This window comes from Callospermophilus lateralis, chromosome 10 (genome assembly GCF_048772815.1).
Source record: "Callospermophilus lateralis isolate mCalLat2 chromosome 10, mCalLat2.hap1, whole genome shotgun sequence".
NCBI lineage: Eukaryota > Metazoa > Chordata > Mammalia > Rodentia > Sciuridae > Callospermophilus > Callospermophilus lateralis.
The window spans coordinates 128,273,883-128,286,791 of record NC_135314.1 but is presented as its reverse complement, the minus strand read 5'-3'; the positions used below and the strand labels follow the sequence as shown (position 1 = coordinate 128,286,791).

General features: G+C 38.0%; 1 protein-coding gene across 8 annotated transcripts in view; it reads left to right on the top strand.

Annotated features, from left to right (window-relative positions):
• The window catches only part of Nek11 (NIMA related kinase 11), a 315,212-nt gene that overhangs the window by 240,624 nt on the left and 61,679 nt on the right, over positions 1-12,909 (top strand). The gene's annotated exons all lie outside the window — the stretch shown is intronic.

The following is a 12,909-nucleotide window of genomic DNA, read 5'->3' as shown; positions in this document are numbered from 1 at the left end:
CCTGGGTATTACTATTATCTAGGGTGAAAACTACCATAATAAAATTTATATCTAAAAGAGAAACTCGCTAATCATTAATCCTACATTTATTTATTTCTTCTATTTTATGGTTTCATTGAGTTACTATACTTTGTAGAGGGAGTGCTGCACGTTGTATTGGGGTTACAAAGGTAATGTTAGACTTGGGTCGTGCCTGTGAGGACCTTTGATTTCAGAGTGGAACTTAAACAAGAGCCTAAATAACTATAAATAGACAAGAGTAAGTATTCAGAAAAGGGGGAGAGAGTTTTAATGGGTGGATTAGAAGTCACGAAGGAAACTTCAAGAACCAGATAGCATCAAGACAATTCCTCACAGTAGATTTGATCTCGAGGGGATAAGGATGGAGTCCCCATAGTAGAAGGAACAGGCAGCTTTTGCCTGGGAATGGTAAGTGCTTCTATTTTGTGTTATTTGCAGAATCATCCCACTTGTGAATATGTCATGGATATCTAAGTAGTTAATTTTGATTCTTTTTTTCAAATAAATAAGACTTTTTTTTTTCTTAAGCCATGGTTAGGGGAGAAGTAAGTCTAAAAATAATGAATATCTTCTATATAAGGATTATTGTAAAAATAGAACTTAAAAATAACTGGAAACGGTAGACATGGCCCTTGCAGTATCTTATGGCAGCACCTCTTTTGGTTTTCACAGAAGCTAAGGAGGAGATGATGCAAGATAATTCTTTTTAAAATTTATCTTCCGTGCTGCTGACTCTAGAGGGAGCATGTGCTTCATATACAATTGTCAGGACTGACATTGATGAAAACCTGTTCTGTATTCTTACCTGGAGAGAGGCCACTTCAGTGGCAGCTGGTGATGGACTGTGTAGAATGCCTGCTGGAGGAACAAAAAAACTTGGCCCTGGATCTGCCTTGCTAAACTCTCAGCTGAGGCTGGAGTTCCACACGAGCTGAGGAGAAGTTTTAGGAATGCAGATCCCCTGTCATCCACTCATCCCCAGAAGCAGTTCAGTGATGCTTCTTAGGGTATCTGACTGCCTACAGCATGGGGAGCATCATCTCGTCAGCCTGGGCATGATGGTTGCCAGTGGGCTGTACAAAGTGAGCAAATTAACCTGAACATTGAACTTTAGAAACTGCCTGTTGTGCAGGGAGAATATTAAGCTGTTCTTTCTGGCAGTAAATAGACACCAAACCAATTGCTTCCTGAAGCTACTTCTGGTTAGGTCTATAAAGGAATTTTTGTCTAGTTATTTTAAAGTACTATTAAGTTATTTATGTGAAAAGTTAGAAGTTCAAATAAGGCTACATTTGCCTGTAGATCACTTATTTATGAAGCAAATGTCAGTCACTTTCCAGCACAGGACCATTGTAGGGTACACAATGGAACACCAGATGTAGTTTTTCTTTTCAAGGAACTTGCAAATTAATAGGAGTGTTAACATCTTTAGATCAAACAATTAGAACTCCAGAAAGCTCACAATGAATACCCAGATGAATGAGGCAGATGGAATGGGTGGACACTATCCCCAGAGGTTCTGATTCAGTAGGCTTGGGGTGGAGCCCAAGAATCTGCATTTTAACTAGTCCTGGTGCTGCTGGTCCAGAAACTATCTTTGAGAACCACCAGGATAGAAAAACAGAAAAGGAAGTGCTCTCACCACCAGCTAAGACTTTAAAGAGTGCTCTTTTTTAAATAAATTTTGATAAATTGAACCAAATTTTCAATAAAAGTGCCTCACATTCCATTTTTAGTATTTATGACACCATTGAAGAGAGTATTATTTACAACCTAGGAAAAAGTTTTCTTTCAATATTTAGGTTATGTTAACTTAAAAGAATAAAGTTCTTTGACTCAACAAATCTACATCTAGGAATTTATCTTAAAGAAACAATAAGATTTGTTCATTACACCTCTATCTAAAAAAAGAAAGAAAAAAAACAGAATTGTGTATAAAGATAACCTACAGGGGATGCTGATGGCAGTGTTATTTATAATAGTGAAAAACTGGTATCAGAATAAATGCTGAGTTATGGAGGTTATACATCTTCTAAAATAAAAAAAAAGTTTTATAAATTTTATTTTAAAATGATAGTGTAGTGACTGGGTTTGTGGCTCAGTGGTACAGCACTTATCTAGTATGCATGAGGCCCTGGGTTCAAGTCCCAGCACCACAAAAATAAATAAAATGATGGTGTAGCTACATATTCATTGGCATAAAGTTGTTATAAACTAATGAATAATAAAGTATGCAAAACTGTAGTGGATTGTTACTTACACACATGCACACACAATTGGAAATACCAAAGAATTGATGATTTTCTCTGAATGGGTTTCTTTTTCTGTGTTTTCTAATTTGTCTGCAGTGAACATGGACAACTTATGTGATTATTTTCAACTGAAGAGAAGGAAGTACTGATATTCTTAAGTATTTTAGTCAATCTGGAATCCAGCCCAACTTACTGCTATAGAAAAGCAGATTTTGTTTATAAAGCTAAGATTTTTCCACATTGAAAGCCTAGAATAATTAAATTTCCAAAACACAGGCTTCTGTCTCTTCAGGGAAGGACAAATGAAAATGTTAGGATCTGGCTTCCACAAATCTCTTCTTCACCTGCATCCACATTTAATTGCTACATATCAGTCCAAAACCGACACTTCCTTTTTGCTTTTTTTTTTTTTTTAATTGATAGGTGCTATTCTTAGGGAGTCATCTCCTGGCTTATTCAAAAGGATTTGAAAGTTTTCAGATCCCTAAACTATTGTAATTTTTAATCTATAAAATTCAGCTGAATATTTGTAGTGAGAACTAATCATGTAAAAAAACAGACAATTTTTAAAATTTCCTATCTTCTAGTATTTATTTTCTGCCCTAAGAGATGACAGACAATTTACCTTTCCAAATTGACCCACTTTCTTCCAAGTATTTAGTGTTGGCATAGACAGTGGGTGCAATTTATTCATTAAGAACATGCCCTGTGTAAGGGCTGGGGCTGTAACTCAGTGGTAGAGCGCTGCCTTGCACATGTGAGGCACTGGGTTTGATCCTCAGCACCACATTAAATAAATAGATAGATAGATAGATAGATAGATAGATAGATAGATAGATAAGCAAACAAACAGTTGGAATGGGTCAGGACAGTGGTTCTCAAAATTAATTAAAAAGAAGAAGATGATGCCCTATGCAAAGTACTGTGGTGGGTGCCCTAGGGATGGGGGAGGCAGTGAAATTTGACTTGGGCATTTGCTAACAATGATGTATCTTTATATATGTGATTGCATTTGATTTTTACTAGAGCCCTAGAAAGTAGAGTATTGTATTAATAAGGAGACTGAGTCATAGTTTTATAACTTATTGAACAAAAATCTCAGAGTCAGGACTCAAATCCAGGTCTTCTAAGCCGCTCACATACCCATGCTAAAATGTCTTAGCTCCCTTCTAAGTGGAAATCCCTTGAAGTTGTTCTCTTCTACTTCCTCCTATTGGCCTTTCTTCTCTAGACTCCTGGTGTCGCTTGGCTTTGATACAGCTGCTGCTGCTATAGGGTTGATGACAACTTCTTTATGTGGTGGCTTCTGCCCTGTGACAATAAAAGCAATTCTCTGAAAGAGCTGGGGTTGGGCATGGGGTGATAGGAATGGGCACATCATCATTTTTATTAGTGCTCTTACCAAATACTTATAAAGGAACAAAGACAATCATCTTCACACCCCAGCTTTTCCCTCTCTAGCCCCAGGAGCCATGTTTTCTGGATCCGGTTCTTTAGGAAGCAGTCTTTAACACAAAATTGAGTGGGCAGGATGTGCCCTTAGGATTGACCACTGGTGATAGAAGTGCAGAATGGAGCAGAGAGAGAAGCTGAGCAGTGATACAGGCCTGATAAACTCTAACCAAACCCATGGGGAATTCTGGACCAGCATAGACCAAAATGGTCAGACTTTCTACCTCTGCCATGATCAGTCATAAGTATAAACAACCTGAAAGGACACAGCTTTGGGTGAGGAAGCTTTCTGTGCTGAGGCAATTCCTGAAGAGGCCACCGCCATAGGCTTGCTGTTTACATCACTCGTAACATCTGGGTGGCAAGTCCTTCCCTCAGAGGGCTCTGAACAGTGCATCTGCAACCCTGGGGCATTGGGGCAACATAGTGAAGATAGGGATCAGCTTTCTTTGAAGATTTTTAGATAATCTTGTTGCCATCCTAATGTTCATTCTCATCACAGAAAAGCTCAAGGAAAAATCTTCACAAAGGTTGAGTTAGATATTCTTCTTGGCAGAGTAGAACAGTTTTCACAACACCCCGCTAATTCATAGCCCTACCCATAATAAGCTGTGGGGCTGTCATCTGAAGAGGTGGAGAAATAGGATGGCAGATACAATGATTCCCCCAAATTTCAACCTTTTAGGGGAGGCATTTGTCTGATGATCTGATTTTTCAAAATCAGTGCATGAAAATGTTTACTTCATTGTGGGGCATTCAAAAGGGCACGGCTCTATTCCTGACTCTGCCCCTTCCTCTTCTTGCTCTGCCAACTTAGGTAAGACAGACAGCTTCTCTTGACCTTGACCTCCCCATCTATAAAGTGAAAGAACTTAACTTGAATAGTTCTGTGGTTGTCCCCAGCTTGAACTCATGATGCTTCCCCCTCACTGGGGCCAAGAATCAGCCAACTACAGCCAAACAGCTCACTTCCTGTTTTTGTAAATAAAGTTACACTGTAATATAACCGTGCTCATTTCTTTACTTATTTCCTATGATTGTTTTCATGCTCTTAACAATGGAGTGGAATTGTTGCAACTGAGATTATATGGTCTGAAGTCTGAGATATTTACTACCCATTCCTTTAGAGAAAAAGTTTGTTGACCACTGGTCTAGGTAAATCTTCTATCATATTCCATTACGGGGAGTCAGAGAAGAAATGTGGGCCATGAGACCATGCCTCTGCTCTCATTTGGGAAGAGTGGTGTCTATCAAGCAACTATTTCTTGAGTATGCCTGAGGAAATTGAGAGAAAGAGAGAGTTAATGGAGATTAGAAGGGAAGCATTCTAAATGACCAGTGTACCAAGGGCAGTAGCTGTAAGGAATCCTGAGTAAGCAATGTCCCAGGTGCTTAAGTGAGATCTTGTTTGCCAAAATATCCACCGCTGCAATCCCTAAATCAGCTCTTTATTACCCACATGCACGATGTTTAGCAAGGAGGTCAAACACAGGTTTTTGCTTTATGATCAAGGTCATTTGTCAAACAACTAAAATGAGTAAAGAGCAATTTCAATGGAAATTTTGGAAGAAATGAGGAAAGGATCTCTCTCTCTCTCCTGGCAAAATGTCAAAATCATCAAGTTGTCACTTCTATGGGGAAAATAGCTCTGCTGGTGAGAGATGATAGAAGTAGGAGGAATCCTGACAATATTATTATTATGAGCTGTGCTTTGCATTGTTAAAAAACACAGCTTCTGAATGCTAATGCCGCTTCATATCATTTTGTTTTCATCTCATTGTCAAAACATCTCCATGGGGTAGTGTCAAGTGTTATAATCCTTGTCGTTCTATATTTCACAGGCGGGAAAAGAGACTGTAGGGTGATTTTGCCTAATGTCACAGGCATTTATTGTGACATTTATTGTTGGTCCCAGCCATTTGCATCTTAGTTTTTGGTCCCTTTGATTGCTCTTTATCTTTATATGTAGATATTCTCTTTCCTACTACACTCTATGCTTGTTCATAAAAGGTTAGAATTGAGGGAAGGCTCTCAGCTTAATGAAATCACTTAAATACAAAAAAAAGGAAACTGAGGCTAGGGAAGTGGCCCGAGGGCTGAAGAACTGTTGAGAGTAGAACCAGAATAGTAACTGTGGTCCCCGAAGGCTAGTGCTTTTTCCAGAGACCCTTACTATACTACTTGGTATTCCCCATGCCTTGCCTAGTGTTATGCTTTTTATGGATTAAGGATATAACTACTATTTACTTTGCCTTTGATTTTAACTCTCATCCATTGAGCATGTAAAATATATGCCTTTATAAACTAAACTTAGTGAGCAGATTAAACCCACAGTAAGCAGAAGGGAGAAAATAATAAAACCAAAATGGAAATAAATGAAAAAATAAAGAATAGAAAAATAATAGATAAGAAAGAAGCAAAAGTCGATTCCTTGTAAAAACATAACAGATTTTAGCTATACTGATGAAGAAAATAGGAGAGAAAACTCACATTATAAATCAGGAATGAAAAATGGAACATTAGTACCAACTTTCAAAAAAAAAAAGAATTATAAAGGTATCCTATGAACAATATACTGACAGATCAGATAACTTAGATGAATGGGCATCTTTCTAGAAAGAGACAAATTACTGAAGCTGACTCAAGAAGAAATAGAAAATTTGAATAGGTCTATCATGGGTAGTAGTAATTAAAGTAGTAATTTAAAAACCTCTGACAAAGGAAATACCAGGCTCAGATGGCCTTACTGGTGAATTCTACCAAATGCTCAAAGAAGAATTAATAGCAACCCTTCAGAAACTCATCTGAAAGAAAAATAATAATAATAATGAAACACTTCTCAACTCATTCTGTGAAGGCAGTATTATTGTTTTCTAATATCAACCCCAGGCAAAAACATAATAGGAAAGAACAAGATACATACAAATATCCATTATAAATAAATATTCCCCAGGTAAAAACTTTCAACAAAATACAAGCAAGGCAAACCCAGAAACATAAAAAGAGTTTACTGACCAAGTGACACTTTATTCAGGAATGCAAGGGTAGCTTAATACCAGAAAATCCATCAGTGTTATACACCATGTTAACAGAATAAAAGGAGAAAATTATACATATAGATAAAGAAAAGGTGTTTGAAAAAGATCTAACATCTTTTATCATTAAAGACACGCAACAAACTAGAAATAGAAGAGAACCTCTTAAAACTGAATAAGAGCATCTATGAAAAAAACCTACAGCTAATTCTTAATGGTCTATGAATGTTTTTCCCCTTCTTTAAGGAATGAGACAAGAATTTTTTCTCTTACCACTTCTATTGAACATTATACTAGATATTCTAGGTGAGGAAAAGAAATAAAAGGAATCCAGATTATAAAGTAAGAACTAAATTATCTCTTTGCAGATGACATGATCTTATGTATAAAATTCCTTATAAAACCATCGAAAAACTATTAGAACTAATACATGAATTCAATAGGCTATAGGGTACAAGATAAATATGCAAAAAATCAATTTTATTCTATATACTATGGGGAAACATTTCTTTTAAATGAAATTGTGCAGCATGTTTGTAGTCTTAACTGTTCAGGAGGCTAAGGTTGGAGGATCACTGAGCCTAGGAGTTCAAGACAACCCTGGCCAACATAGTGAGACCCCATTTCAAAAGAGGAGCGGGGGGCGGGGAGAGAAATCAAGAAAACAATTCCATTTACAATGACATCAAAACGAGCCTAAGGTTTAAATTTCTTCAAATATGTCCTTTGTGCTGACCTGAACTTTGGAAATACGAAGGTGAACACAGGCAAAAATATTTGTGAATAATATATCTGTTTAATACCCAGATTATTAAAGGAATCCTACAACTCAACAAGAAAAAGATCACTAGGTCAATTTAAAAATACATAAAAGAATTTGAATAGAATTTCTCCAAAGAAGATACACAAATAGCCAATAACTACATGAAAAGATGCTAAACATTAAGGAGCTAACATGGGAATGAAAATCAAATCCACAGTGAGATATCACTTCATACCCATTAGGATAGCTATTAAAAACAAATAAAAAAGGAAAACAGTAATGCTATCATGGTTATAGAGAATCCTTATACATGGATGATGGAAATATAAAATGCTGCAGGCATTATGCAGATGTAATACAATTTGATGGTTCCTCATTAACATAGAATTACCATGCAAATCAGAAATTCGACTCCTAGGTATGACTTCTACCATGAAAGTAGAAAACAGGAACTCAAGTAGACATTTGTAAACCAATGGTCATTATTCATAATAACCAAAACATGGAAACAATCCAGTTGTTCATCTACAGTTAAATGGATAAACAAAATGTATATATATATATACACACACACACACACACACACACACACACACACACACACATATATACACATACACACACACACAATGGAATATTATTCATCCATAAAAAGAAAATCCCGATATATTATATAACATGTAATTGAAATAAGTCAGATAAAAAAGGTCACATACTGTCTGATTCTCTTATATGAGGTATTTTGAACAGTCACATCTATAGAGACAGAAGGTAGCTTAGAGACTACCAGGGGCAGGAAGATGGAGAAAATGAGGTGTTACTATTTAATGATCAAAGAGTTTCTATTTGAGATGATGAAAAACTTTTTAGAAATACTGGTCATGATTGTACAATATCAATGTAATTAACACCAGTGAATTTTAATCTTAAAATGGATTTAAATGTTTTTTAAAGAGGAATAGGACATTCTCAATATGCTCAAAGAGCTTACTAAATAGTTGAAAAGGGTAAGGGAGTGAAGGGAGATATTGACATTGATAACTAAGAGTATTAAAATACAAAATGTGGTAAATAGCCACTCAACTAGCACCCAGCTCAGGGGTCACGTAGAGTGGGTATTTACTGAGTGATGTTCAACTGGACAGTGTAGAACAGATGGCCAACATCTAGGACTATGGAATAAAGTAAGGTTCGGTTTCAAGTTCTAGCTATGGAATGTACCAGTTGTATAACATTGTGCAAGTTATTTAATATCTCAATAGCTCACTTTCCTCTCTGAAAAAAGTGCCTATTTCATAGGAACCTTACCAGAGATGATACAGGTAAGATGTTTAGTCCAGGGTCTGGTTTAGCCGTTATCATTATTGATTTAGTGGTGGCTTGGGGTTTTGTTTTTTTTGTTGTTGTTGTTAATGAGGAATCAGAGTAAATTTGTGTAGAAATCAAGTTTGAAAAAAAAAAAAACAGTAAATAGATCCAAGGCCTGAAATAAAACTCATACTTCTGAGTCTGGAAGACAAAGGAACATAGGATAGAAAGGTGGGTGAACAGTTGGAGGATAAAACCAAGGAAAGGGGAGGACAGCAGGGGCCAGACCAAGTCAGTGACCAGAGAGCATGGAAGGAAAATTAGAGGAAGCCTGACCCCAAGCAGAACAGTAAGTGGGAAGGTGGAGCTGGCTGACAGGAAGCCCAGTGGAACCAGTGATTCTGACATCTGTTTATAGCTGTTTTCATTCAAGTTCCCACTTTTTCTGGAAAAGTAAGTAATAGGGATAGGGGAAAGGAAGCAAATGCCCAAATTGTTCCATGTGACCTTTTCTCCCACCACCTTCTTTTCAGAATTCTGCATCCCAAGTGTTCTGATGCCAATCAGTGGTTTGAGATCTGAGCACAGTGACACCCTCCTCTGCTCAGACAGCATGGCAATGGACATTCCTCCTCTATATTAATGGGGTCATCTCCCCTTCTAAGGAACAGCCAGCATGTGCAGTGAGTGAGTAGGAGAAAGTTACAAGTGGCAGAATAGAATGGTCAGGTTACATACAACACTATCTTTATTAACTGGGGATTGAACCCAGAGGCAAGTCCAACATCCCCCCTCCCCTGCTTCCCTTTTTGAGTCAGGGTTCCACCAGGCTGGACTGTTGCTTGGGATCATCCTGTATCAACCTCCTAAACCACTGAGATTATAGGCATGCACCACCATACACAGCTACACACATCACTTTTTAAAAAAAACTCATCATTGTCATTGGTAAAAAACTTTGTCTGATGGTTAGTCAGTAGACATTCTTCAGGTTTGGAAATGGAAAGAAGAGAAGTGCTGTTTAAGGAATACTTCATATCAGGATTCAGTGTTCTTCAGAAAAAGGTGGAGAGGAAACAAAAGCAAAGATCAGGCAAAAGTCGATAGATAATGGCTAGATCTTGGGTGGGAGAGAGTGTGTAAAGTTATTGTGGGAAATTCTTGAAATCACAAGTGCACCTAAAATAGTCTATGTTTCACACATAGATACTGTTTTCCAAATTCATGAGAATTTACTTAAAATTAGTAAAGGGAAAATTAATTTTTAAAAATTAACTTGGGAATTAAGGATTCACCTATATTAAAGCAAAATCTATAAGAAAGCAGAGCTCTGGAACCAAGCTTTCATGGGTAAATGACTAGTTCAGTTACACAGAATCCTGGATTCAAGAGGGACCCCACCCTTGGGGCTTAATGAAACTTTATCTTTGAATCTGTGATTTGTGAGTGACATCTGATGGTACAATGGAACATATGCCAGGGTCTTAAGGCCTTACTGATGTGATGTGCTGTCTCTTTTTTAGCCTCCTCCCTGGGAAGGGTCCTCTACCACCCTCTCCCTAAACCCAGCCCTGTGCCCACTGCCATCTTCATCTTCAGAGGGGTCTTGGGCACAGGTAGAGAAGAGTCGGGGTGCTGTGAATGTCTGCAATCCTAGTTCCTGAGGGAGAGGGACATTAAATACTCAACAAACAAATAAAACACCATGCGAGGTCTATAAACAGATGCAGAAGAAAGAAAACGGCTTTCTCTTGCTCTCTGAACAAGGAGTTCTGTAAGGCCACTTCACACTGGATCCCACAAGTTTTGTAGCTGGCCTAAGAGATTTGCTACTCAGTGTGGTCTCAGGACCAGTAGCACTGGTATTACCTGTAGGTTTGTTAGATATAGAGAATCCCCGGCTCTATCCAGAGCTAAATCAGAATTTGCTTTTTAATCAAGATCCCTGGGTGATTCACATTGAAGTTTGAGAAGCAATGGTATAGATCACATTTTGTGATTTAGTGACCAATCCAGATGATAGCTTCCATCTTAGCCCTAAAATGTTATTTTTCATTGTTAAATGTGTTGTCTTTTTCTCTGACATAAAACAATCACTATTCATATTAGGTGAGATGGAGAGGTCAAAAAGCTAGCCAGTAAGGAACACTGAAAAAGGAGATGCTCTGAGCACCAAGCTTTGCCAACTCTGTTGCTTGAAATTATATTTCCCCTGTTTTATACCCTTGGGTTCAACGCTTAGCATCTTTCCTAGCAAAGTAGAGAGGCTTATGATGGTAACAGCGGCCAGCTTAAAATATCCTGCAGCTCTCCTAGAAATTGTTTTGACCTTTATTTGCATAAGCGTTCAGAATGTGCCAGCTTTCTCTGGGAGAGTGGAAAGCAGTGCTTACCTTTCCTTCTTGTCATTGCTGATTTCTGAGTATACATGGGGGTTACTTGACATGGTACAGTCCCAGGCAAAATGTTTATAGAAAACAACCTACATGAATACAAAATGAACCCCTAAGCCTTCCTCCCACCCCATGGGTCTTCCCTGAGGATAAGTTGCTGTTCTGGACACAACTAGTGGGAAGTTGAGAGCTGAAATGATGCTTCAGTTCAATGGCAGTGAGTGCTGAGGCAGGTTTTCCCCTCCAGGTGTGGAGAAAGATGATCAATCTGTCTTTGGACTTGGGTCTTTAAAGTGGAAGCCTAATTTGTCATGTACTAAGAAGAATGGGTTGTTTAGTTAACTAATTGTAACATGCCAATTCAAAGTCATACTTGTTGCTCTAGCCTAGGGATTTAGCCTGAGGAGATTCAAGGATTTTTACAAAGTTTAAGCAGCATAATAGTCATCTAAATGGTATCTGTAAAAGCAAGAAGTTCAAAGTGGAATGCATCCCTTCAGGGGATATGCAAAAGGAAGAGGTATTAGAAATTAGCATTTGATTTTTCACATTTAAAAATGTGAGAGAATAAAATCCTTTACTAATATGTAAAATGGGGACTGACTCTAGCTTCCGTGGTTGGTCTCTAAGTCAGACAGTGTTATATGAGATCCATTGAATAAAGAGCGGGAATTTCACAGTATAGGTCTCTTCTCTGATATAGCACTGCATGGATATAATTTATAAATTTATATAATTTAGAGAGAAAGAGAAAGAAAGAAGTTAAACCTGGTGTCTGAGTGAGAGCCCTGTGCTCCAACACTTTTTTCTGATGAGGTCTGAGGCCCCTTGTGGGAGATCTAAGGAAAGGAATCCCCAGGAAGGGCTCTGCCCCCAGCTCCAGGAGCACAAGGACTGAATTTTAGGCTGAGCTCTTTGGATTACACCAAGCCCTCATTCACAGGGCAGGTTTAATTTCTTTCTCTCTTTCTTTCTCTTTTTTCTTTTCTCTCTTTCCCCCTTTCCTTCCTTCTTTCCTTTTCCAGTACTGGAGACAATCTAGGGCATCACACCCTGGCTCATCCACCACTGAGCCAGGGTCTCACTCGTTTCCAAGGCTGACCTTCAACTTGCAATCCTTCTACCTCAGCCCCTGAGTAGCTGGGACTCCAGTTCAGCTTCCATTCTTAATGGAAAGCAGTGCTGCTTCAGTTAGTGGTCTATTTCTTTCCCTGGAATCCCAGCATGTTTTCTGAGGGCCTCTAGGATGTTTCAGGAAAACTTGTATTTCTCAGCAGATTTCATAACACCTCACCTTTCATTAACAAACAGCTCCTTATCTTCTCAACCTAACTTTGGCCTTTGACTCCATTCTGCTAGATTTCAAGGCTTCAGATGACTTGCTGGTCAGCATTCTGCTTTCCATTGTAAAAAAAACTAATAGTCTGGGTTGCGATTGTAGCTCAGTAGTAGAGCAGCTTGCCTAGCACATGTGAGGCACTGGGTTTGATCATCAGTATCACATAAAAAAAAATAATGTCCATCTATAACTAAAAATATTTTTAAAAACTAATGGTCAAGTATATGGTTATCATAAAGAAAAACTAAGTTTATTAGAAAAATTCCTAGTTATTTAAATGAATATCTATACCTGCTAAAAGAGAATGGCTGAAGGCTCCCCAAGAATGTTTGCTTATCTGTAAATA